This window comes from Meles meles, chromosome 5, assembly GCF_922984935.1.
Source record: "Meles meles chromosome 5, mMelMel3.1 paternal haplotype, whole genome shotgun sequence".
In the NCBI taxonomy this organism is placed as follows: Eukaryota; Metazoa; Chordata; class Mammalia; order Carnivora; family Mustelidae; genus Meles; species Meles meles.
Genome location: NC_060070.1, coordinates 114,386,611 through 114,413,111, shown reverse-complemented (window position 1 = coordinate 114,413,111; position 26,501 = coordinate 114,386,611). Strand labels below are relative to the sequence as shown.

Below are 26,501 nucleotides of genomic sequence, written 5' to 3'. Positions count from 1 at the left end.
AATCAGTTTGGTTGAGAGACCAAAAAAGGGAGTCCAGGTATGGATATCTGGAAAAATGTGGGAGATACTCCTACATCATCTACACTAATCCTAGAACAACAGCTAACCACTAACCATTTTGAACTCAGTCTGACTTCATGAGTGTTACCAGAAATCTAAAAGGATGTGGAAACATCTGAAACTAAGAGGCACAGCTTAGAGGTTCCTAAAGATGAACTGGAGACCACAGGGGATGATCAGATCCTCTCACCGAAATAAAAAACCCAACAGCCTTCACTCAAACTGTGGACCCAAAATATATGCCCTGAGGATGTTTTCTTCTCCTAAGGAAGACAGTAAAGTAGCTGAATGAATTGGGAACTCTAAGACACTCCCTTTGCCAACCTAAGGAATAAAGGGATCACTTCTACCAATTATAGAGCCAACAGCTCCAGCTTCTAAATTCTATTTCCAAGTTAGCAGCCATGACACAAATGGGTTCAGAGCTTATAATACTGACAGTCTGAATAATGATGCCTAATCTTATGCAGAAGATACTAAAGATACTACATAAGGCAAAAATCACCTATGGGCCAACTTAGCCTTAAAAATCCTTTAGAAAGGCTCCATGTTGGCAATCAATATACCATTTCTCAATAGTAAAATACATTGACTTTGTCTTCCAACTTTAGGAAAAAAAGCAGTTTCTTCAGTGAACACTAGATAACACAGTAAACTTGAATTTAGGGGCCATCTTGTACAAAAAATATACACATCTTTATATGTTCATATTCATCACTGAGAAACTCAAATTATGGTAGACATATAGGAACTGATACCAAATGAAGGAACATCACATTTAAGCCCAAATGGATGAGAGGTTCACACAATGACAGACATGTTTGGACAGAGACTGACATTTAGAATCTGGGACCAATGGAGGAAACAGTATCTTATATGTACAGTTAAATTTAAGTATGTTATATAGGGACATGATGGGAACAAAGAAGGAGATTACCTCAATCCATTTAATACTAGCTACTCAGTTTTGTATCCATTTTCTTGAGCATTCTCCTAATGAGTAAGTGGGAAATTCAAAATAGGGGCACCCCCAGAAGCCTTCAAAATGCCACTCCTACCACCTTGTGAATAAAGTATTCTTATAATGGTCAAGTTCTCTAGCAAACTGAGAAGAGTATTAGATGGGTGTCTTGGGGGAGGGGAGGTGCTCAGCTGCCACCTTTTCTGAGTCCCACTCACTTAGGGCATAACTGAACTCCAATCCATACAGGCTCAGGCCCTTAAAGCCTTGGAGCTAATCCTCACCAAGTCAGACCATACAGCAGTACACAGAGAACAATCAACCAGTGATACCTGGATTATCCTTGCATCTCTAATCCTGCCATCTCGTAATTCTGGTCATCTGAGATAGTTAAGTCTCCATTGGGTGGTTCAAGTTTTAAAATCTGAGCAATGTTTCTATTTCTTTTTTTTCTTTAAAGATTTTATTTATTTATTTGAGACAGAGACAGAGATAGTAACAGAGAGCACGAGCCAAGGAGGAGAGAGAGAAGCGGGCACCCCGATGAGAGGCTCGATCCCAAGACCCTGGGATCATGACCTGAACCGAAAGGCAGACGCTTAACTGACTGAGAGCCACCCAGGCGCCCCTGTTTTTATTTTTTGATTTACATTCATTTCCCTTCTTATTTAGCCAAGGTCCTGACACCTTGCCCAGCTCTGTAAGCTCCCTCTTGCAGGGGCTAAACACGCTAAGTCACTGAATTACAACCTGCTCTAAAATGGCCAAGCCACCTGTCACTTGCCTGACTCTGAAGATCCCACCATTCCGACAGTTTTTAACTTTCTTTTTGCCTTCACAATTATCACATGCACAACACACTTGCATCAGCGACATCTCTCATTTTATAAAAAGTGATTCACAGCAAAGATGAACTTATCAGAATAATTACAGTAAAAGGACATGTAAATTAAGGAAGAACACTGGTCTAGAAACTTTCGCTGCCACTGCTGACTCAGAATTCTTGATGGCCAGCCATATGCTATACTGTCCAAGTTATAGAAATATTTAAGAAAACAGAGTACTAAATTCTTCTTTTAGAGAGAGAAGAGGAGACCTTCAGAAAGGAGGATAATGAGAACTTGATAGACAAATATATTTTAAAAACCTGTAAGTTTCTCTATTGATATCAAAATATAGACCAAATAGCGGTATCAAATTAAAACCAATTATAAATATTCAGAACTTTTTGGAGTATCTACTATTACACTAGTAGTTTTAACTATGTTATTTCATTTAATTCTCACAAAAATCTGAAAGAACTATCATTACTCCACTTTACAGGTGAGGAAATTAAAGAACAAAAAGTTTACATAACGTATGCAAGATTATAGTTAGAAAATAACCGTAAAAGGACAAAACCCTCAAATGTGCCAAACTACACGGCCTATTTTTTTTTTTTTAAGATTTTATTTATTTATTTGACAGAGACAGGCATAGCAGGAGAGGGAACACAAGCAGGGAGAGTGGGAGAGGAAGAAGGAGGCTTCCCACTGAGCTGGGAGCCCAATGTGGGGTCCAATCCACCTGAGCTGAAGGCAGATGCTTAACGACTAAGCCACCCAGGCACCCCACATGGCCTAAATTTAAACTTGCATAATTATAAAGTCTACACCTGAATTGCTATAGGAATAGACTGAAAGATCTTCAAGTCATGAAATAAATATGCCCCTACAACTGAAATCAGAATACAGCACTAGTGAAAAAAATTACACTTGATAAATTAAGCACATTTAATTTCCATGTAATTAGTACTACTAATTACGAAATCTTCAAATTTCTGACATTCTACACCCAAAAACATGAAATCTGAAGTTTTAAAGGCATTGTTCTCTCCTAATTTCTTTAAAATTTGGTTTTGAACAGTTGTGGTCAAATAAAAGATAAATATATTATTACTAATCTTAGAACTGGCACTTAGATTAAGAAGTAAACATTCTCAAAACAAAACATTGTTCTCTCTGGAAAACTGTGTTATTATGATAGAAAATCCACAGAAAAAATATTTTTTCGGGGCGCCTGGGTGGCTCAGTGGATTAAGCCGCTGCCTTCGGCTCAGGTCATGATCTCAGGGTCCTGGGATCGAGCCCCGCATCAGGCTCTCTGCTCCGTGGGGAGCCTGCTTCCTCCTCTCTCTCTGCCTGCCTCTCTGCCTACTTGTGATCTCTCTCTGTCAAATAAATAAATAAAATCTTTAAAAAAAAAATATTTTTTCAAACACAGAAAGAACGTTGGTGACTTTTGAGAGTATTCTCATGGTTGACTTATTACATGAGAATGGAGAGACAGAAAAAGAACTTTTATTGCTCATCATGGGCCACTTAATGGTTCTCTTATATTAACATGGGAAATAAGATTTATTGATTTAAAAATTTAATTTAAAAAATTAAAATTTAATTTATTGAAACCAGCTCATATAAACTTTTCAGGGACACTTCATGCCATAAATCAAATCTGCCAGTAATATAATACAGAATGCCTCTGGATATATCATGTTATTATACACTTTAAAAAACAAGAATGGGAAAAACAAAAAACAAACAAACAAAAAAAACAAAACAAGAATGGGGGCAACTGGGTGGCAGTCAGTTAAATGTCAAACCTTTGGTTTCAGTTTAGGTCATGGTCTCAGGGTTGAGAATGGGCCCCACATGGGGCTTTGTGCTGAGTGAGGAGTCTGCTTAATCCCTTAAAAAAAAAAAAAGATTCTAGCTCTAGCTCCCTCTGCCTCTCCCTGCTATGTACTCTCTCTCTAAAATAAATAAATATTTTAGTAAAAAGAATATCTCAAATGATCAAAAATTAGTTACTTCTTTTGATATGAAGAGAAATTCAGAAAGAAGCACAATCGTTATCTACTTCCTAGTTCAGGGATCTGCCCAGCATCCCTTAAAATATTTCATCTTACTGGTTATCTCAACAGACAAAGCTCAGAACTAGAACAAGAAGAATTACAATCCTCCCTCTGAAACATATTCTAAGAAACAAACAATGCTTTCTTAAAAGTCTATGTTTTCTTGCTTTCTTTAGTCTACCAGTAATTTTGATGCCAGAAAGATCCAAATTCGAATCCAGACCCACAAAATTCCAATATAGTTAACATTAGGTGATGTATTAACTTTAGTGTACCATATAGTGATTCAACAATTCCTTACATCTCAATATTTTATCTCAATTTTTAAATACAATTTCATTTAAAGAAATGCCTATTCAAAATAATGTAACTCAACTAAATAGGTTTTTACTATTAGTTTCAATTGTGTGGTTTAAAAATATTGTCATTTATAGGCCATCAGACCTTAAAGGGAAAGTGTTGGCTTTCAATTAAGATCATCTTAGATCTTAGGGGCTGAGAAAAACTAGGGAAAAAGGAGACTGTGACTATTTCAACTTTCTATTTAGAATTTTTTTCTACTGATTGCACTCCTTAAAGACATTTCTTTGGTTCTCCCTGCCTGAAGGTCTATTTCTTTTTTTTTTTTTTTAAAGATTTTATTTTATTTATTTGACAGTGAGAGAGAGAGATCACAAGTAGGCAGAGAGGCAGGCAGAGAGAGAGGAGGAAGCAGGCTCCCTGCCCGATGCGGGGCTCGATCCCAGGACCCTGGGATCATGACCTGAGCCAAAGGCAGCGGCTTAATCCACTGAGCCACCCAGGCGCCCCTGAAGGTCTATTTCTATAAAAATGAGCCCCTGGCAAGCATTTTATTATATAATTATTATACTTTGATATAAGTTAATATATATATAATATATAATATACTATATATATATAAAATATATACTTTGATGTAAGTTACAGAATGGACGGGTAACAGCCTACATTCTAATCTTATCTTACCCAAGGAAAAGAACTAATTTTCAGTAAGCCTGAGGAAGAATGAGGATGGTTTTAAAATCTGGGGTCCTTAATTCCAAAAGGCAAAAGTGATAGCAAAGGAATATAAGGAATATAGGCTTCCAAGGTCTGAAACTGTGACTGTCAATAATGCCTGAGCTTGCTGTTCAGACATTTACAGTTAGCAGCATTTCCAGCTGAAGACCATGACTTACTGGCAACGGGAGACATCAAAGAGCAGATGTCAGAGATACCACTGATCTAAAAACAATCATGAATGAAGCAGCTGCACCCTGTAAGACAACTTCAAGGGGATTTCAATGAAGGAATACTTCTAGGTCTGATTATATTAAGATTTGTAGCAAAGGACATTTCATAATACTTAACAGAAATGTTCCATAATACTATCAATTACAGACTTCTATACTGACAATATAATTTAGAAATACTTGCTATATTATGGATAGTCTAAAGAGAACTAATCCCATGAAAGGGATATACTATAATTTTCTCGGAATGTTGTTTTGATTGAGAGATAGTTCATAAAGATTTTTTCATCAAAATAAGAAGGAGGTACCTGGTATAATCTCGTATATTGGCCTGACACCTCTATCTTCCTGTTAGGAAAAAAGAAACTAATTTTTATTAAATTTAGCACATTATTGATAACTAAGTATGTACTTGTTAAAATGGTGAAACCCACTGTGGAGCTGTTTCATTCTACTCCTGAAAAATCTAGACCTACCTAACAACTTGTGCTTTGTAACTTTTCTAAAAAAATCACTGGGTTCATTAAGCTTTTTTTTTTTTTGGTATCACCATTCTTCTTCTTATTTTTATTCATTTCTAAACGTTCTTCCTGACAAACAACTTGAAGAAAAGAAAAACAAAAAACACATTACTCATTTCAAACCTATATGCTCCCATGTCCATCCCCATTCACTTAAATACACACATGTATGTATCATAAAACTCACTTTTAAGCAGTTTTTCCTCAATACATAGAATCAAAGCAAAGGAAATCCTTGCCCTTCCTAGTCCCTAAACAATGCCCACTGTCAAGAGTCTATATCTACAATAAACAAAGCTGAAATATAAGACAACAGAAAATTACGGAGGTAACCAAAGATGTATGAATAATTCTTACATCTCTTTTCAGTGTCAAATCCTGGCACAGGGCATTTTAATTCTATATACTGAATGATATAGCATCAGCTTCATTGTATATGAACATTAATATAAGATAGTACACAGTTCACCAGCATTTTACTAGATTTTTCACAGAAGTCGCAAATTTAAAAATCTAAATTCCAGTTTGATCTGGAATTTAACCAATGATATGCTTACAGTCTAAAACAGAAATAAAGTAGTTATATAGCAATTTTTGTCTGTGGTGGCCCTACATATATTTAAATAAGGCTCACTTTGCTACTGAAAGATCACTGAGTGGTTACCTTTTTCACCCACTTATTATAGATAGAGACAACTAGCTATAGAGGTTAAGTGGCTTCTACAAATTAATGTCATGAGTCATCATAAGCGTTTAGATCTTCTGACATCAAGTTCTGTGCCTGTTGTCCACCACAAATTCTTAATTTCTCGGAGCACAGAATCAACACACACACACACACACACACACACACACACACACACACACACACCAAAAACCAAAAAACTAACAAGAATTTGTAGGCATTTTTACTTTTTTAAATTAATTGCTACTTAAAAATAAAAAGACCTGTCTTTGAAAGGTGGGAAAGCTTCCTTCAGAAACAGCAGTTAATTCTATTTGCATTGGAAAGATCATTTTTAGAAAATCTTAAAAGTTGAGTTCATCACCTCCTACCACTCACAACTGCTGGTTCTTCCAATAGAGGTGTGGCTTAAAGACACTAGATACTAAACTGTATTTCCCTCTACTTTTATCTCTAGTATCAATCTGAATAAGAAACTGCACTTTTTTGCCTTGGTATATTGCTTGTATACAACAGAAACAGAAAAATGTAATTCCTACCTCACACAGACTATGTAAGGAAGAATTTACTGTTTGTGGACTGCTTTGAGATTCCAGAATGAAATACATAATCCAGTTTATCTTCAACTCTAGAAAAAAGACAACTTCACTGAAAGTATCTGCTTCAGCAGATGCCTTCAAAATAAAATATTATACCATTATTTACACAGAGAGGTTTTATGTAAATGAAAAGGGGGGGCAATACTGGTTAGAAAGTTATTATCCCCCATTCAAAAATTTAATACTTCTGTTCTCACATATCTTTCATTCTGCAGGCACACTAAATCTATTCTTAAATTAGTAAATCATGGGGTGCCTGGGTGGCTCAGTGGTTGATCCTCTGCCTTCGGCTTGGGTCATGGTCTCCAGGTCCTGGGATGGAGCCCTGCATCTGGCTCTCTGCTCCGTGGGGAGCCTGCTTTCCCTTCTCTCTCTCTGCCTGCCTCTCTGCCTACTTGTGATCTCTCTCTCTGTCAAATGAATAAATAAAATCTTAAAAAAAAAAAACAACAGTAAATCATATGCATTCATTAAAGAGAACAGAGACCCTCAGGAAAATGATGCAATAATTTGCAATAGTAAATATATAAATCATCAAATTAATAATGAATTTCATAAAATAAATTATTAAATTTTATTAAAGATTAGCTCTTGGACCACTGTACTTACTGAAGGGCAATAAAATTTCCAGATTTTAAGCTTATGTTTGTAGATCAGCCTTTAACAAATCTTAACCCTTTATATTTTCATGAAGTCTATACTCATTGCTTCTTCTGACTCTTAAGGTAAACATAATTCTTAAAAATTAAAGGTTCAATGAATAAATGTAAGAGGCTTATTGTTACTGCCACTCTTGATAATATTTCCAGTCAGGAAAGAAAAAAGATGAAGAGATTTAATTAAACCGTAAGATGAACTAAGAATACTAAGTGGACACCTAGTGTACGTAGGAAGCAGAAGAGACTGAACTCTTCAGAGATTTAATGAAAAGTTAAATAGATTAGAGAGTCTCGATTTATGCAAAAGCAAAAAAAAAACCAAAAAACCCATCATAAAAAAAACCCACAACGGTTTTAGAGGGGGGAAAGACAGCGCCCAAGATTACATATTGCAAATAGGATCATAATGGAAAAGGACGGGGGGACAGGAGCCATTAAACGGAAAGCGACGAAACAAGGTACCAAAGACAGCTAAAAATTAGGGAGTGAGGGCCTGCGAAGGTGGGTGGGGGGCATAGAATGAACTCCAGCGCAAACCGGTGTTAAAGCAAACACACAACCAGAAACTCACAAAAAAGAGAACGAAGACGAAGTGCTGAAACGAGGAAAGAAGAGAGCTAAGGAAGAAACTATAGAGGCAAACTTGGTCGGTGAGGGTAAGGAGAGTCGGGAAGAAGAGCCAAACTAGGGATGCACGGTGAGATGGGAGAAATTAAGGGGAGCAAAAGGATACACTACCTCAACAGGGAGATCAGCGGAGCGAAAGGGCACGTGGGAGGAGGGGATGAAAGAGCATAACCACCAAAGGTGGATAAAGAGAGGACAGAGCCGCAGGACCGAGCTGACCGCGAAGGGCAGGCGACGTCTGGGTACAGGAGTGAGGTTCAGGAAGAGCCGGCCGAGGGACATGCCGCAGGGGCAGGGGCAGGGGCAGCAGGGAGCACCCGGAGAGCACGACTCCGTGGCTCCTCGCCACCCGGAGGGCACTCTGCACAGCCGTCCCCACCGACCTTCAGCGGGCCCGGGGCCGGGCTCCGACCTGGAGCAGCCGGGTGAAGGGCTGGAGCGGGCGAGCGGAGACAAGGAGAAGGAGGCCGCTTCCTGCCGGGCCCGTGGGAAAGAGGGAGGGGTCTTGGGTGTTGGGAGCCTGGGGAGACGGAGAGGACAGTTAGGGGCTTACCTTTCGCCCGGCTCGGCCTCCTCCACCGCCGGTCGGACGGAGGAGCTCGTTGTCCTGCTGGAAAAAGACGGCCCTACCCGGGTCAGCACCATCCCGCCCCGGGCCCCCTCACATCGCCATCGCAGCAACCGCAACCACCGCAGCGAAGAAGCCGGTTCGTCACCGCCGCTCGGCTACTGGCCCGAAACGGCCAGCGAGCATGCGCAGTCGCCCCAATCCCGAGGGAGCCCCGGCCTGCCAGCACTACCTGCGATCAACAGGTCTTCTGCCCCGCGGCCCCGCCCCCCGCCTTCTCTCACCTCCCCACTCCTCCCTTGGTCCCTCCCCTCTCTAAGGCGAGGCCCCGCCCCTTCCAGGCACTGAGCCCCGCCCCTCCCCCGTTCCAAGCCTCTCAACCGCCGTTTTAGCTCCAGCGCCAACTGAGATTTCAAGAGATTTGTCCGCACTATTCGCCTCTCGCTCCCAAGTTCTCGCGAGAACGGGAGTTTTGCGTCAATAAGGCGCGCGAGCCCCAGTAGAGGGGTCGTGCTGGGAGTTTAAAGAAATAGTTAAGAGGCTGTTTGCATTTTATGCTGAAGAGAAGGGTTCCGCAGGAGGGCAAAAGGAGGGAATGCTAAGACATCAGCTCTGATTCTCACATTGTTCTTTATTCTTCTGTCTTCTTGACCTTTTGGCTGCGGTCCCGGATAAAGAGCCCAGTCCCTGCGCTACTCACCTTGCGCAGTAGGAAAGGAAGCTGCGGGAGTCCCGCGCTGGCTCAGGACTGCTGCTTTTAGGGACTCGTTGCATTTTTGGAGAGATACGGATGCTGCTATGGTTACTGCTAGGTTACTGATGCCCACAAAGGCGGGAGGGAGACGATGCAGTGGTCTTTAGTTTTGAAATTTCATTAAAAGAAGCCTGTGATTTGGATAGCCTGTGAAAGACAATCCTTCAGTGATTTACTTCATCCCAGTTTCTGAATCTAATCCAGCAGAACCTTTTGTAGTGCATGAAGTTCAGTATATTACTAAAGCACAGGGAAAAGAAAATTGTGGCTGCAGTGTTAAAAGTGAAGTAGGAGGATGGATAGTGTCTATTATTACAACTATTAGTGTACTTAATGGCACTGAGCTGTACTTACAGAAATGTTTAAAATGGTACATTTTGTATGTATGTTTTACTATAATAATGAATTCAAAAGAAAAGGGTTTGTGTATTTATTTGGGAATATAGTTCTTCCGTGACTTAACGACAGTTAAGACCTTTAAAAAAAACCATTATAAATTGAAAATATTGTCGGAAATGCATGAAATAATCTAACCAACACAGCATCATAGATTAGGCCCCCTTAAATGTGCTCAGAATATTTATTTTAGCCCGCATTTGGGCAAAATCATCTAACACAAAAAACTTGTTTTATACTGTGTTAAGCATTTCTTGTAATTTCTTGAATATTGAAATTGAAAAACAGTGGTTGTAAGTGTATTTTAAGTTGTAAGTGTACTCTCAGGATTGCATGGTTGACTGGGAGCTGTGGATTGCTCCCTCTGCCCAGTATCATGACAGAATATCATACTGTATTTTGCTAACCTGAAAAAAAAGACCAAAATTCAACATTTAAAGTTTAGTTTCCACTGAATGCTTATCACTTTCTCACCACGGTAAAGACAGGTCTTAAGTCAAACCATGGTGAGTAAGGGACCATCTGTAAGGATGATGCCTTACAGCCTAGGTCATTTGAGGGACAAGCTCTGAATATAATATAACCTCTGGTTTTTCTTCAGTTTAGTATGTATCTTTAACATGATTGCGAGTGCCCTGTTATCCTATGATAACCAGTGTATTAGCATTTGCATCAATGATCTGCTTTCCTGGTTCCTAATCTTTTTTTAAAATAACCAAATACCATTTTAATAACTTTCTCATAAGGACCTTTATTGTTTTATGATTTGAATTCATAGCCTCAAAACAAAGGCGTTTTATATTTAGTTCTGTCTCTTAGAAGATATATGAAATATCCCATTATTTGCATTTCCACATCTATGCCTTTCCTAAAATATACCCTGTGCCAAGATTTCTTCTCCATTATGTGTTCTTTTTATTCAGATCACATTTTTAAATCATCTAGTGCCAGACAGTGTACTAATTTTGGCGTATACCAACATGAATAAAACAGAACTTGGGTGAAGTGTTTGCATAATTCCTTTATGATGTAATGTGTGTAGTCCAGAGATAGGTGCACAGGGAAACTATTGGAGCTCAGAGGAGGAGCACTAATCCAATTTAGGCTGGGAGAGGTGATGAGTCAGGAAAGATTTCCAAGAGAAAATGATTCCAGAGAGTTAATAAAGTGGGAAGGTGTGTGTGTGTGTGTGTGTGTCTAGGGGGCAGGTAAAAAGGCAAAGGGATTGCTTGAACAAAACTATGCAATAAGAAACTATCTTTGCACAGAACTAAAAAAGCAATTTGATGCCACAATTTGAGGATGTGAGGTTAGAGAAATAGGTAAAGGTCAGACTGTGGTGAGCCTTTGAAGGGTTTCAACGAAGGATCAATTCAACTAGCATTTTTTATTACCTATTCATATTGTGTCCAGCAATGTACTAGTTACTAGGGTACAATGAGGTTTAAGAGTCATTCCCATTGCTCAGGGAATTCACAAATTGGTAGGGGGAGACAGGCAACTCAAATGCCAATAAATTGTACTAAAGAGTTAAAAGTGGGGTAGGCACCTGTTGTTTGGGAGCCCTGAAGAGATGCATTTAACTGATCTGGAGATTTAGACAAGACTTCCGGGAAATTACTCATCAATAGAAGAATGTAAAATACTCTCTTAAAGAAAATTAGAAAAATGATGATATCTCCTGACATTCAGGCTCTTAGAGAATACATTAATCTGATTGTCAGATTATCTGGGTTCAGGTTCTGGATTCTGCACTATACTGTGTAATCTCGAGCGTCTCTTCTCTAGGTGCTGGTTTTCTCTCAATAGAAAGAGAATCAGATGATAGTGTGTACAAAAAAGATTATAGTGTCTAATTTCCTTTAGAAATTTTATGATTCTAAATTACCTCCCATTTATCTCCCCAAGTTTTGAATCAGACTGTATGCTAATTTACATTTTTGTGTCACATTTAATGTACATTAAGCTAAGTCTTACATGTGTTATTTTCTATGAAAGTCATGAATGCTCAAAGGATGCAAGGTTTGGAATACTTTCTATCCTTAGTGAGTTTACATAATTTAGGTTTGGCATGGAATGTTTTTGAATCTTTACTAAACTCTTCTAACTGGATTATTCTCTTAAACTGAAGATCAGGTTATCTCTCCCCTACAAGTATGCAATATTGGCTCAGCTAAAGATTGAGATGTGAGAAGAAATGAATATTGCAAATTTGGAAATAGCCTCATGGAAATATGTCTATATTTGTCTGTTGCTAGAAATTAGTTCACTAACAAGTAATGAATTTGCTTAAAAATTTCCTTCCTGGGATTTACGATCTTTAAAATATTCTTACTGTTTTCAGTAGGTCACTATCAACTTCAAAATTTTAAATTAAAAAAAGATAGTCAAAATTATTCCACTTTTTTCCAGAAATATGATTCTTTTGGGCATTTTATACAAGGAATTCTAAATTCCTTTAAAAATGTTTTTTATTTTTATGTTTGATAAGAAATGGAATATTCTCTGATTAACTGGAGTATTATAATATTAATAAATTAATAACTTCCCTTCTGGGGAAGTCACTCTTGTCTCTGTGTATAGATTCAATCATTTGTAGCTTGAGTGAGTGCCCATAGTACTCAAGAGTAAGTTTTTAAAAGTTTCATAATTTTAACAAATATGAGATAGGGCAAAACAAAGTCTCATAACAGAACTTCCTTCTTGGGTTATTAACAGCTACAAACCAGAAAGTCGAATGTATTTCTTCAGAATTTAATGTTGTAACATTATTTCATGACTTAATAGTCATGGTCTTTCTGGAGGAACTACCATATAAAACTCAGTTACCAATTTTTTCTTCCTGTAATGTAATAGCAAACCATCAAAGTTTTTTTCTTCTTTTTTAAAAAACTTATAACGTTGGTTGCTTATGAGAGGGAAACGTGGAGCATGAAGTGGTTGGTGAAGGGAAGAAAGAAGACTTTATTGTATATTCTTCTGAGTTTGAACCTGGCGAATATATTCAAGGAAAAAAATGTTCAGTCTATGTGAAATAGTTTCTAAAATGCTTAAATAATAGTCTTGAATAATGATATTACAGAAAAAACTCTGATAGCTACATAACTGATTAAACTGCAAAAATTTCTTTATAAATGTGAAAGGAGCAGTCAAGCAGTGACTTTTGAATTCCAACTCAGATCATCTGGATTTCCCAGACAGAATGTCTGCTTGGATCATTCAGGAAGAATCTGTCAGACAACAGACAATCCTCCCACCACCATCCCACTGAATCATTCCTGTAAAGTATGATTATCTAGTATCAAGTAATAGTAATGAAATGATTTCTGCATTATTCTCTTCCTTATATGCTTGAAGCTTGTTTTTTTTTTTTTTAAAAAAAGGATATTTATACTAGTTACCATTTGATCTGTGATAGCAAACATATTAGGGCAAAAAATCTCACTTTTCTGATGACTCGGGCATTCTTATCTTGAATACTGATCTTTAAGCCAACTCCACTCAGAGAGCTTCTGCTTCATATCAGACCTCATCACTTATCAGACCTTATCACATACTACTGACTCCTCTTACTCAACATATCTCAAATTAGACTCATCCTCTTCCCCTTTCTCCAATCACACACAGCTCCATTGCTCTCTCAACCTTCCGGTTTCTAATTACTCTCCTCCCCCCACCATTTTATCTAAGTTGAGAACCTCACAACCATACTAGTAATTTCATGAATTGAGCATATAGTCAAAAATTCAAAATCTTTCTAATATCTATTACCTTATATGTTTGCATAACTTTTTTCTCTAGCGTCCTGATCTGTAACATGGGTATCATAATAAAAAGCTGCTTCATGAGGATATTGTGATATTAATAAAAAGATCTTTTCCCAAAAAGATTTTTAAAAATTACTCATTTATGATTGTTCCTGTCACTGGCAGGGATAATGAGAAGAAATGATAGATTAACATATCAATTGACCTTCCACAAGAAACATCCATAATCTGTGCTCAAGTCTGTCTCAACAAACAAGACATACAACTCGAATCTCCTGTGTCAATCTCCATAAAGAATGCAAAATTAACTACACATATTTTTAAATCTCTTCAGCAGAAAACCTCTTCCTTTCACTTCTTAGATTTTTACATTGGAAATATTGGTGGGAATGTAGCAGAAAGGGAAAAAGCTGTAATAAGTCATTTTTCTATATTAAAGTTATCATTATGCTTTATTTCTTTCATGGTCAACTACCAAATTTATTTATCCTTCAATTTACTTGAAATATGTAGCAGTTGGCAAATTTGTCATGGGTACAGAAGAGGAAAACTTTGTATTAGGAAATAAAAATCTCAGGGGCGCCTGGGTGGCTCAGTGGGTTGAGCCTCTGCCTTCGGCTCAGGTCATGATCTCAGGGTCCTGGGATCGAGCCCCGCATCGGGCTCTCTGCTCGGCGGGGAGCCTGCTTCCCTTCATCTCTCTCTGCCTGCCTCTCTGCCTACTTGTGGTCTCTGTCTGTCAAATAAATAAATAAAATCTTAAAAAAAAAATCTCATTCATTATTTCCATTATGTCTTTAAAAGCTACTTAAACCACTCCTCCCCCCCCCCCCCAATTTCTTTAGAAACAAATGCAACCTGAAGTGATCTGAAAGCTGAGTAAATAGTTACCTTCTGGGCAATGTCTTTTTGCAGAAACTTCTTGAAAAGTATATATGCTTATGGGCTTACTTTACTCTCCATCTAGGCTTGAGGTTTTCTTTGTGAGAAAAATTTGAATTACAAATTTAATTTATCTTATAGATACAAGGCATTATGGTTACTCTTTAAAGAAGATTTTATTGGGCCACCTGGGTGGCTCAGTCCATTAAGCAACTGCCTTCAGCTCAGGTCATGATCCCAGTGTCCTGGAATCCAGCATGTCAAGGCTCCCTTCTCAGTAGGAGGCCTGCGTCTCCCTCACCCTCTCCCCCTGCTTGTGTTCTCTCTGTTGCTATTGCTCTGTCAAATAAATAAATAAAATCTTAAAAAATATAAAATAAAAAGATCTTATTTATTTGAGAGAGAGAGAGACCCTTCTCAGGACTCTGAGATCATGAACTGAGCCAAAGACAGGTGCTTAACCAACTTAGTCACCCAGGTGCTCCTAAAGCATTGTGGTTATTATTTTTTCTTGAATGAACTTTGATAGTTTGTGTCTTTCAGGGGATATTTGTTCATTTAACTAAGTTGTCAAATTATTGGCATCACTTTTTATAATACTCCCTTATTATCCTTTTAGATAAATGTAGAGTCTTTAGTCATGTTATCTCTATCATTCTAATGATAGTTATAATTAATATATATTACTGTTATATATCATTCTAATGATAGTTATAACTAATATAATATAACTGTTATAATTGTGCTTTCTCTTTGTCCCAATCAGTCTGGCTTGAAGGTAGCCAATTTTATTAATCTTTATCAAGAATCAACTTTGTTTTCATTGATATTATCACTTGTTTTTGTGTTTTCTACCTCATTAATTTTCACTCTGATCTTTATTATTTCCTTTCTTCTGCTTGCTTCAGGTTTTGGTGTTCTTGTTTTAGTTTCTTAATTGAGGGTGCTGATTTGACACCTTTGTTCTTTTCTATATAGGTGTTAGTAGTATGATCTAGAATTTTTTTTCTAAATATTGTCTTAGCCAAATCCTGCCAATCTTGGTTTGTTTGTTTTCATTTTCATTCTGTTCAAAATACTAATTTCCAGTTTTATTCCATCATTTCCCCATGGGATACTTAGAAGCATGGTATTTGGTTTTAAAATATTTGAGTATATTTTAGAGATATTTCTCTGATTGATTTATAATTTTATTTCATTTTTTCATTTCAATTTTATTTCTGACAATATATTTTGTATGACTCTAATCCTTTTAAATTTTTTGGCCTTTTTTTAAATGGCCCAGAATATGGGCTATTTTCATAAACATTCTGTGCACATTTGAAAAGAATGGGTATTCTGCTGTTATTGAGGAGAGTATTCTGGAAATGTCATTTATGTAAAGTTGATTAATAGTGTTGTTGAAGTCTTCTATATCCTTATTGGTTCTCTATCTGTTCTATCAGTTATTGAGAGTTGAGTGTTGAAATTTCTAATTATAATTGTGGATTTGATGTTTTTGCCCACTATCATGTATTTTGAGTCCTTTTAATAAGTGCATATGCGCTTGGGATCATTAGGTCGTTTCAAGAATTTTTCCCTTTATCAATATGAAATGGCCCTTATTGCTCCTGGTGATTTTTTGTTTGCTCTAAAATCTACTCTGTCTTATATTAATACCACCATTCCAACTTTGTTTTAACTCATGTTATCATGATATATCACTTTTTATCATTTTACTTTTAACCTATGTGTCTTTATATTTAAAGTGGGTTTCTTGAACATACATATCACATAGATTTTTCTTTTTTAATCCAAACTACCTTATATTTGGAATGTTTAGACCACTTGCATGTAGCCTACTACTACATGCATGGATTTAAATCTACCGTCTTGCTATTGGTTTTTTTTATTTGTGCCATCTATTCTTTTTTAAAAATTAACATATAATGTATTATTCGTTTCAGGGATACAGGTCTGTGATTGTGCCACCTATTCTTTATACCTTTTTCCTTATTTTTTGTCTTATTTTGTATTAATTTTTTTTAATTGCATTTTAATTTTGTTGGCTTATTAGCTATTGGTCTTCACTATGGTATTTTAGAGTTTACTTTAAGGGTGATCATTATACATTTTTAATTTATTACCGTCTCTTTTCAAATGATACTACACCACTTTGCATGTAGTATAAAACCTTTGAAACAGCATAATTCCATTCCTCCTCCCAGGTTTCGAGTCATTGTCATACATTTTACATTTTACATGTATTTCTCCTTGTGTTATAAACTTTAACAATGTATTATTTTTATTTTAGACAGCCAGTTGTTGTTGTTTTTTTTTTTCATTTAAACAGAGAAATTTTTTTGTGCTTACCCACATAGATGTCATTTCTAGTATTCTTCATGTTTTTGTGTTGATTTAGATTTTATTTGGTATCTTTCCTGGTTCTCCTTCCAACATTTCTTTTAGTGCAGGTATTCTGGTCATGAATACTTTCTACTTTTATATGTCTGAAAACTTCCTCACTTTTTTTTTCCACAGGGTATATAATTCTAGGTTGACATTTTTCCTTTTAATGATTTAAGGTGCTGCTGCTCTACTGTCTTCTCACTTACATTGTTTCCAACAAGAAATCTGCAGTTATCCTTGTCATTGTTCCTGGTTGTGTAATATGCTCCCCCTGCCCCCATCTTTTTTTCATTCCTGGTTTTAAGCAATTTCATCATTATGTGTCCTGGTGTAATTGTCTTCATGATATTTGTACTTGAGGTTTGTTGTGTTCATAGATCTATGAGTTTACATTTTTCATAATGTTTTTGAATACTTTGGGCCATTATTTATTGAAATATTCCTCTCTACCTTTCTTTCCTTTTTAGGGGGAACTACTATTACACATACTTTAGATGATTTATAGTAGTCCTACAGCTTATTTGTCCTCTGTTTTATTCTTCTGGTTTTTTTCCCCTCTGTGTTTCATTTTGTATAGTTCCTATTGCTATATCTTCAAGTTCAGTAATATTTCCTTTTATATGTTTATTCTGCTGTTAATAATTTCCAGGTTATTTTTCATTTCATATAGTGGTTTTGCCATGTACAATATAGTAATTCATCTGATACAACTTTTTATATTGCTCATATATTTGTTTAACATGTTCAATATTTCCTCTAGTTTCTTGGTATATGAATACAGTTATGACTTTTAATGTCCTGTTTACTAATCTGTATCTTTTCATCGGTACCATTTCTGGGTCAATTTCAGTGGATTGATTTTTTTCCTTTTGATGCCTGGTATTATTCTGACCAAATGCCTGATAATTGTTTATTTAACTGCCAACATTGTAAATTTTACTTTGTTGGGTGTCAAATATTTTTGCGTTCCTATAAAGTATCTTGAGCTTGTCCTGGAGCTCAACTAAGTTACTTGAAAACAGTTTGATCCTTTCGAGTTTTGCTTTTATGCTCTGTTAGGTAGAATAATAGCAGAATTTAGTGTAGGATTAATTTTTCCCTAATATGAGGCATAACCCTTATGAGTACTCTATGAAGTTTCTTCATAGATGGTTCTACTCTCATGTACAGGATTAATGCCCTTATAAAAGCAGCCCGACAAAACTCCTTTTCTCCTTCTGCTATGTAAGGATACAGTGAGAAAGTTCCATCTGTGAACAAAGAAGTAGGTGTTCACCAGGCGCTGACTGTCCTGGCAACTTGATCTTGGACTTCCAGCCTCTAGAACTATGAGAAATAAGTTTATGTTGTTTGTAAGTCTTCTAGTCTATAAGGACTTTTTCTAACAGCCCAAATAGACTAAGACAAGAAATCAGATGCCACCAGACTTTCTAATATCTTAGCAAAAAATAAGGGTGTCTTCAGTTTCCTAGAAAATTTTTACTTTAAATTGTCTTTCCCACAGCATCAAGATAGGAAAGTAGAAGGGATTAAAGATTGAAGATATTCTCTCTGAAACTCTACTTTCTCTTAAAGTAGAGTTTCTACTTTCATAAAGTAGGAAAAATTGAGCTGGATTACATCTAAATGCAGAAAATAATTACTTCATAAATATTTACTTTTTCCCAGGGAGGACTATTCTTCTACCTGTCAATTTGGTAAAATGAAAAGACTACTGTTACATTTTCAGATTTGAAAAACTCTGTGAATCTGGGCTAGGATGTAACCATCCTAGCCCTCAGTTTGTACTTCTGTATTATGAGCAGGATGCTAATATCATAGGCTCCATTAGACTGTGATTCTTCTGTGTAAATAACCTTGTCAAGGTAAACAACCTTTTTTTAAAAGATTTATTTTTATTTATTTGATAGAGAGAGAGAGATCACAAGTAGGCAGAGAGGCACGCAGAGAGAAAGAGGGGGAAGCAGGCTCCCTGCTGAGAAGAGAGCCCGATGTGGGGCTCGATCCCAGGACCCCGAGACCATGACCTGAGCCAAAGACAGAGGCTTAACCCACTGAGCCACCCAGGTGCCCCAACCTTGTTCTAGTCAAATCCCTGCTTTCATTCCTTTCATTATACTTTGATGTTTTCTCAGAATATTTCATTAAGAAGGAAGGGGATGACTAAAGTAGATTTGGGGCCTATTTTGGTCTACTTTTTTTTTTTTTAGGGGTGGGGAGGGGTCAAGGGAAAGGGAGAGAGAGAATCTTAAGCAGACTCCATGCCCAGCATGGAGCCCGACTTGGGGGTTGCTCTCGCAACCCTGAGATCATGATCTGAGACAAAATCAAGAGTCAGATGCTTAACTGACTGAGCCATCCAGGCACTCTAGTCTGCTCATTTATTTATAAATCTTCAGTTTGGAATCTGATTTATTTTTTCTGGCTATAGTAACTGAATTTATGGAACAATCACAAATGCTTCTTATGTACTATTCTGGCATAAAAAGATATTCATGTTTCATTGAGTTTTTTTGGTATATGTATTAGTATAAGAGTTCCTTTAATTTGGAGAACATGTTTTGCTCTTCTTTCTATCTGTGCTTAGTGCCTTGTACAAAGAAGACGTCAATAAATACACTTTATGCTTTCACATACTTTGTCTAATTTAATAAAACAATTCATTAAGAGATTGGGATTGAGCCCCGCATCAGGCTCTCTGCTCAGCATGGAGCCTGCTTCCTCCTCTCTCTCTGCCTGCCTCTCTGCCTACTTGTGATCTCTGTCTGTCAAATAAATAAATAAAATCTTTATAAAAAAGAATGAATGGTAAGATAGTATTTAATTTAGAATCCTGGGCCTCTCAGGAAACAGTTTCAAATAGAACTTACTTATCTTTTTTTAATCCTTAAAGAGTTAATCTATTATTTTTAAACTTACTAGACACAATACAATAATAGGGTAACAAAATTAGTCCTGCTTTAAATCAGTTAATGAATCCTTTGAAAACAAATTAATTATCTTTCTTACCTGGAGGGAGACTATAAAACTCAGTGTTTGATGATTTTTTATTTAATTTAATTAATTTATATTTTTAAAGATTTTATTTAAGAGAGATAGAGAGTGAAAAAGAAAGAGAGCACGAGCAGGGGGAGGGGCAGAGGGAGAAGCAGACTCCCCACTGAGTGGGAAGCCAGACATGGGGCTTGATCCTGGGACTCCAGGATCATGACCTGAACCAAAGGCTGATGCTTAACTGACTGAGCCACCCAGGCACCCCTGATTTTTAATTTTAATTGAAGATATTATTTAACTCATCTTCTTCTCATTTCTGTAAGACAGTAACAGAATTTTAACATTCCTGAACTGATATGTCAAGTCTCTTGACCTTAGTAATTTCTCTAAAACTGTATTTTACTAGAGGGAAGCAAGATGGTGGAAGAGTAGGGGACCTCATTCCTTCTGGTCCCTTGAATTTAGCTAGGTAATATCAATTTATTCTGAACACCTATGATTTCAGCCTGAGATGTGAGAAAAGAATTGCTGGAATTTTACAAATAGAAAAGCAACCACTTTTTGCAAGGTAGGAGGTGCAGAGAAGTGAATCAGAGGGGATATATCAGAAGATAATTGGTGGGCAAAGGGAGTCTCCATAAGCCAGCTTCTGGAAAGTGGTATAGCCACAGAGTGCAAAATTGGAACCTTTTGTAGTCTGCTCCAGTGAGAGACGTCCTTACCTGAAAGGTGCTCAGGTGACAAAGCAGGACAGAATCCTATGTGGGACAGTGTGGTCTCAGTAATCCTAGAAAGAACAGGGGTGCCTGAGCCATCAGATTCCCAGGCACTGATGTGGAGAAACTGGTTACAATTAGCAAGGCCAGGAGGGGGCTCTCAGCTTGGTTTGCCATAAAATGCAAAACGTGGCACAATTGGGTGACCCCTCTTTGTGGGGGGCCCTGCCAGGGGCAGAAATGCAGCAATGCTTTGCCTTCCCCAGGAGGATTTTTGTGGGTGCGCACCACAGGAGTCTGCAGAGTTTGACACAGAAGTGAAGACTTCTTTTCCCTGAAGGTTTATTGAAGAGAGGGGGCCATGATCATTGAGTTCTGTGACTGGAGATCAGGGCGTGGCCATTTTTCTTTTCATCTTCTAAAGAGGTACAGAAAGGCTTCAGGGAACAAAAACCACTTAAAGTATCGAGAAGCAACTTATACTGAGCCCAGCCCCCTGTCGAAGGGTGGTGCAACTTCACCCAGGCAGACACCTGAGAATCAGCACAGCAGGCCCCTTCCCCAGAAGACCAGCTAGAACATCAGGTGAATACCAAGTTTATGGAGCACACAGGACTGCAAAACTCCAGCACTAGGGGGGAAAAGTATATAGAATTCGAGGTTTTTTTCCTCATTATTCACTTATCTTTCAGTTTAAAATTTTTCTTTTCTTTTTTTTTTCCTTTTCAACTAGTTCTTATTTTATCAACTCTTTGTTTTTAAGTCTTTTTTTAACTTTCATTTTTACATTCACATTTTATAGATATAGTCTTCAGTTTGTGCTTCCTTTCACTGTGTTTAATTATATATATATATAATTATTATTTGCTTTCTTTACAATTTTGGCATTTAGTGTCTTCTAACATACAGAACAAAATACACTAAGGACCAAGAGGATCACCCTGTTTTGTCCATCAGGGAGATTATATTCTCTCCCCCTCCCTCTTTTTTCCTTCTTTTTCTTTTCCTTTTTGGTTTCTGATCTCTTTGTCTACAGTGTATTTCACTCAGGTCACGGTTGATATTTTTTTATTTTGTTCTCTTGTTCATCTCTTGTTCATCCATCCTTCTCTGGGCAAAATGACTAGAAGGAGGAAGTCACAACAAAAGAAAGAACCAGAGAGAATATTCTCTGCCACAGATCTAACCGATATGGATATAAGTAAAATGTCAGAACTGGAATTCAGGATAATGATTATAAATTATTAGCTGGGCATGAAAAAAACATGAAAGACACCAGAGAATCTATTAGTACAGAAATAAAATCTAACCAGGCCAAAATTAAAAATGCTTTAACTGAGATGCAGTCCAAATTGGATGCTCTAACAGTTAGTGTAAATGAGGCCAAAGACAGAGTCAATAACATAGGAAACAAGCTGATGGAAATGAAGGAAGCTGAGGAAAAGAGAGTAAAACAACTAATGGACCATGAGGGGAGGATTTAAGAAATCAGCGATACCATAAAGTGAAACAATATTAGAATTATTGGGATTCTGGAGGAAGAATAAAGAGAGAGAGGGCTTGAAGGTATATTTGAGCAAATCATAGCTGAAAACTTCCCTGATCTGGGGAAGGAAACAGGAATTCAACTACAAGAGGTAGAGAGGACCCCCTCAAATTCAATAAAAATAGATCAATACCCCAACATATAATACCAAAGCTTGCTAATGCCTGAGATAAAGAGAAAATTCTGAAAGCAGCTCAAGACAAGAGGTTCTTAAGCTACAGGGTAAAAACATTAGACTGACAGCGGATCTACCCACAGAGACATGGCAGGCCCAAAAGGGCTGGCATGATACATTCAGGATGCTAAATGAGAAACACATGCAGCCAAGAATACTTTATCCAGCAAGGCTGTCATTCAGAATGAAAGGAAATATAAAGAACAAATGGAAAATAAAGAATCTCTGATCACTAAACCAACACTGCAAGAAATATTAAAAGGGATCCTGTAAGTAAAGAGAAAGTCTAAAAGTAACATAGACCAGAAGTAAACAGAAACAATCTACAGAAACAAGGATTTTACAGGTAATACAATAGCACCAAATTAAGAGCTTTTAATAGTTATTCTGAATGTAAATGGGCTAGATGCTCCAATAAAAAGATATGAGATATCACATTGGATAAAAAAGCAAGAATCATCAATATGCTCTCTGCAAGAGACTCATTTTAAATCTAAAGACACCTCCAGATTGAAAATGAGGGGGTGGAGAACCATTTATCATGCTAATGGACATCAAAAGAAAGTTGGAGTAGCAATCTTCATATCAGATAAATTAGATTTTTTAAAATATTTTAAAAGATTTATTTATTTATTTATCTGACAGAGAGAGAGCAAGCAAGTGGGCAGAGTGGCAGTCAGAGGGAGAAGGAGAACCCAGCTCCCTGCTGAGCAGAAAGCCTGGCATGGGGCTCAATCCCAGGACCCTGGTATTATGACCTGAGCTGAAGGCAGCTGCTTAACAGACTGATCCACACAGGTGCTCCAACAAATTAGATTTTAAACCAATGACTGTAGTAATGATGAAGAAGGACACTATATCATACTTAAGGGGTCTCTCCAACAAGAAGATCTAACAGTTATAAATATTTATGCTCCTAACTTGGGAGCAGCCAAATATATAAACCAACTAATAACAAAAGTAAAGAAACATATTGCTAATAAAACAATAATAGTAGGGGACTTTAACACTCCCCTCACTTGCAATGGACAGATCATCTAAGCAGAAGATCAACAAGGAAACAAGGACTTTGAATGACACACTGGACCAGATGGACTTCACAGATATGTACAGTACATTTCATCCTAAAGCAACAGAATACACATTCTTCTCAAGTGCACATGGAACATTCTCCAGAATAGATCACATCCTGGGTCACAAATCAGTTCTCAACTGGTACCAAAATGTTGGGGTTATTCCTGTATATTTTCAGACCACAAAATTTTGAAACTTGAACTCAACCACAAGAGAACATTTGGAAGGAACTTAAACACTTGGAGGTTAAAGAGCATGCTAGTAAAGAATTATTGGCTCAACCAGGAAATTAGAGAATTTTAAAAATCCATGGAAACAAATGAAAATGAAAGCAGAACTGCTTAAAACCTTTGGGATACAGCAAAGACCATCCTAAGAGGAAAGTACATAGCAATACAAGCTTTTCTCAAAAAATTAGAAAAGTCTCGAATACACAAACTAATCTTAGACCTAAACGAGCTGGAGAAAGAAGAGCAAATAAAGCCCAAACCAAGGAGGAGAAGAAAAATAATAGAAATCAGAGGAGAAATCAATGAACTAGAAACGAAAAGAACAGTAGAACCAATCAATGAAACTAGAAGCTGGTTCTTTGAAAGAATGAGATCGATAAACCTCTGGCCAGACTTATCAAAAAGAAAGGAGAAAGGACCAAATTAATAAAATCATGAATGAAGAGGAGAGATCACAACCAACACCAAGGAAATGCAAACAATTTTAAGACCAGATTATATGCAACTATCCGCCATCAAATTAGGCAATCTGGAAGAACTGGATGCATTCCTAGAAATGTATGAAGTACCAAAACTGACACAAGAAGAAATAGAAAACCTGAGCAGACCCATAACCAGCAAGGAAATTGAAGCAGTAATAAAAAATCTCCCAACAAACAATAGTCCAGGGCCAGATGGCTTTGCAGGGGAATTCTATCAAACATTTAAAGAAGAACTAATACCTATTCTCCTGAAACTGTTCCAAAAAATAGAAATGGAAGGAAAACTTCCAAACTCATTCCATGAGGCCAACATTACCTTGATCCCCAAACCAGACACCCACCAAAAGGAGAATTACAGACCAATATCCCTGAAGAACATGGATGTCAAAATTCTCACCAATACAGTAGCCAATAGGATCCAACCATACATGAAAAGGATTATTCAGCACAACCACGTGGGATTTATTCCTGGGCTGCAAGTGTGGTTTAACATTCACAAACCAATCAATGTGATACATCATGATCCTTTCAATTGAAGCAAATTGACAAAATACAACATCCTTTCTTGATTAAAACTCTCCACAGTGTAGGGATAGAGGGAACATACCACAATATCATAAAAGCCATCTACAAAAAAGCCCATGGCAAATATCACTCTCAATGGGGTAAAACAGCTTTCCCCCTAAGGCAGGAACACAACAGTGATGTCCACTCTCACCACTGCTGTTCAACATAGTACTAGAAGTACTAATCTCAGGAGACAGGCAAAAAAAAAGAAATAAAGGTGCTCAAATTGGCAAAGAAGAAGTCAAACTCTCACTCTTTGCAGATGACATGATAATTTACATGGAAAACCCAAAAGACCCCACCCAAAACTGCTAGAACTCATAGAGAAATTCAGCAACATGGAAGGACAAAAAAAATCAATGCACAGAAATCGGTTGCATATCTGTACACCAACAATGAGACATAAAAAGAGAATTAAGGAATCAATCCCATTTACAATTGCACCAAGACCCATAAGATACCTAGGAACTAATCTAACCAAAGAGGTAAAAGATCTGTAGTCTAAGAACTACAGAATACTTATGAAAGAAATTGAGGAAGACGTAAAGAGATAGAAAAACCCTCCATAGTCATGGATTGGAAGAATAAATATTGTTAAAAGAGTCTATGTTACCCAGAGCAATCTACACATTCAATTCAATCCCTATCAAAATACCATTGACATTTTTCACAGAGCTGGCATGAATAATTCTAAAATGTGTATGGAAACAGAAAAGACCTGGAATAGTTAGAGGAATGTTTAAAAAGAAAACCAAAGCTAGGGGCATCACAATGCCATACTTCAAGCTCTATTACAAAGCTATAATAATCAAAACAGCATGGTAGTGACACAAAAACAAACACATAGATCAATGGAACAGAATAGAGATCCCAGAAATGGACCATCAACTCGATGGTCAACTAATCTTCAGTAAAGCAGAAAAGAATATCCAGTAGAAAAAGGACAGTCTTTTCAATAAATGGTGTTGGGAAAATTGGACAGACACATGTAGAAGAATGAAACTGGACCATTTTCTTAGACCATACACAAAGATGAATTCAAATGGATGAAAGACCTAAATGTGAGACAAATCCACCAAACTCCTAGAGGAGAACATAGGCAGCAAGCTCTTTGACCTCAGCTGCAGCAACTTCTTGCTAGACACATCTCTAAAGGCAAGGGAAATAAAAGCAAAAATGAACTATTGGGACATGATCAAGATAAAAAGCTTCTGTACAGCAAAGGAAATAGTCAACAAAACTAAAAGGCAATCTATGGAATGGGAGAAAATATTTGCAAATGACATATCAGATAAAGGGCTAGTATCCAAGATCTATAAAGAACTTATCAAACTCAACACCCCAAAACCAAATAATCCAGTTAAGAAATGGGCAGAAGACATGAACAGATATTTCTCCAATGAAGACATACAAATGGCCAACAGATACCTGAAAAAATTCTCCACATAACTTGGCATCAGGGAAATACAAATCAAAACCACTATGAGGTATCAGCTCACACCAGTCAGAATGGCTAAAATTAACAAGACAGGAAACAACAAATGTTGGGGAGGATGCAGAGAAAAAGGAACTGTCTTACAGTGTTGGTGGGAATGCAAGCTGGTACAGCCATTCCGGAAAACAGTATGGAAGTTCCTCAAGAAGTTAAAAATAGAGCTACCTTGTGACCCAGCAATTGCACTACTAGATTTTTACCCCAAAGTC

General features: G+C 37.1%; 1 protein-coding gene across 7 annotated transcripts in view; it reads right to left on the bottom strand.

Moving 5' to 3' along the window:
- FAM135A (family with sequence similarity 135 member A) overlaps positions 1-9,040 on the bottom strand; it is a 126,532-nt gene extending 117,492 nt beyond the window's left edge. For 2 of the 7 annotated variants that reach the window (XM_046005145.1, XM_046005146.1), the window contains exon 1: positions 8,812-9,040. The gene's annotated coding sequence lies outside the window, so the exon portion shown is untranslated. The remainder of the gene's footprint in view (positions 1-8,811) is intronic. The other 5 variants (XM_046005148.1, XM_046005149.1, XM_046005151.1 and 2 more) reach the window with 3 other exon arrangements.
- Between the last annotated feature and the right edge of the window lie 17,461 nt (positions 9,041-26,501).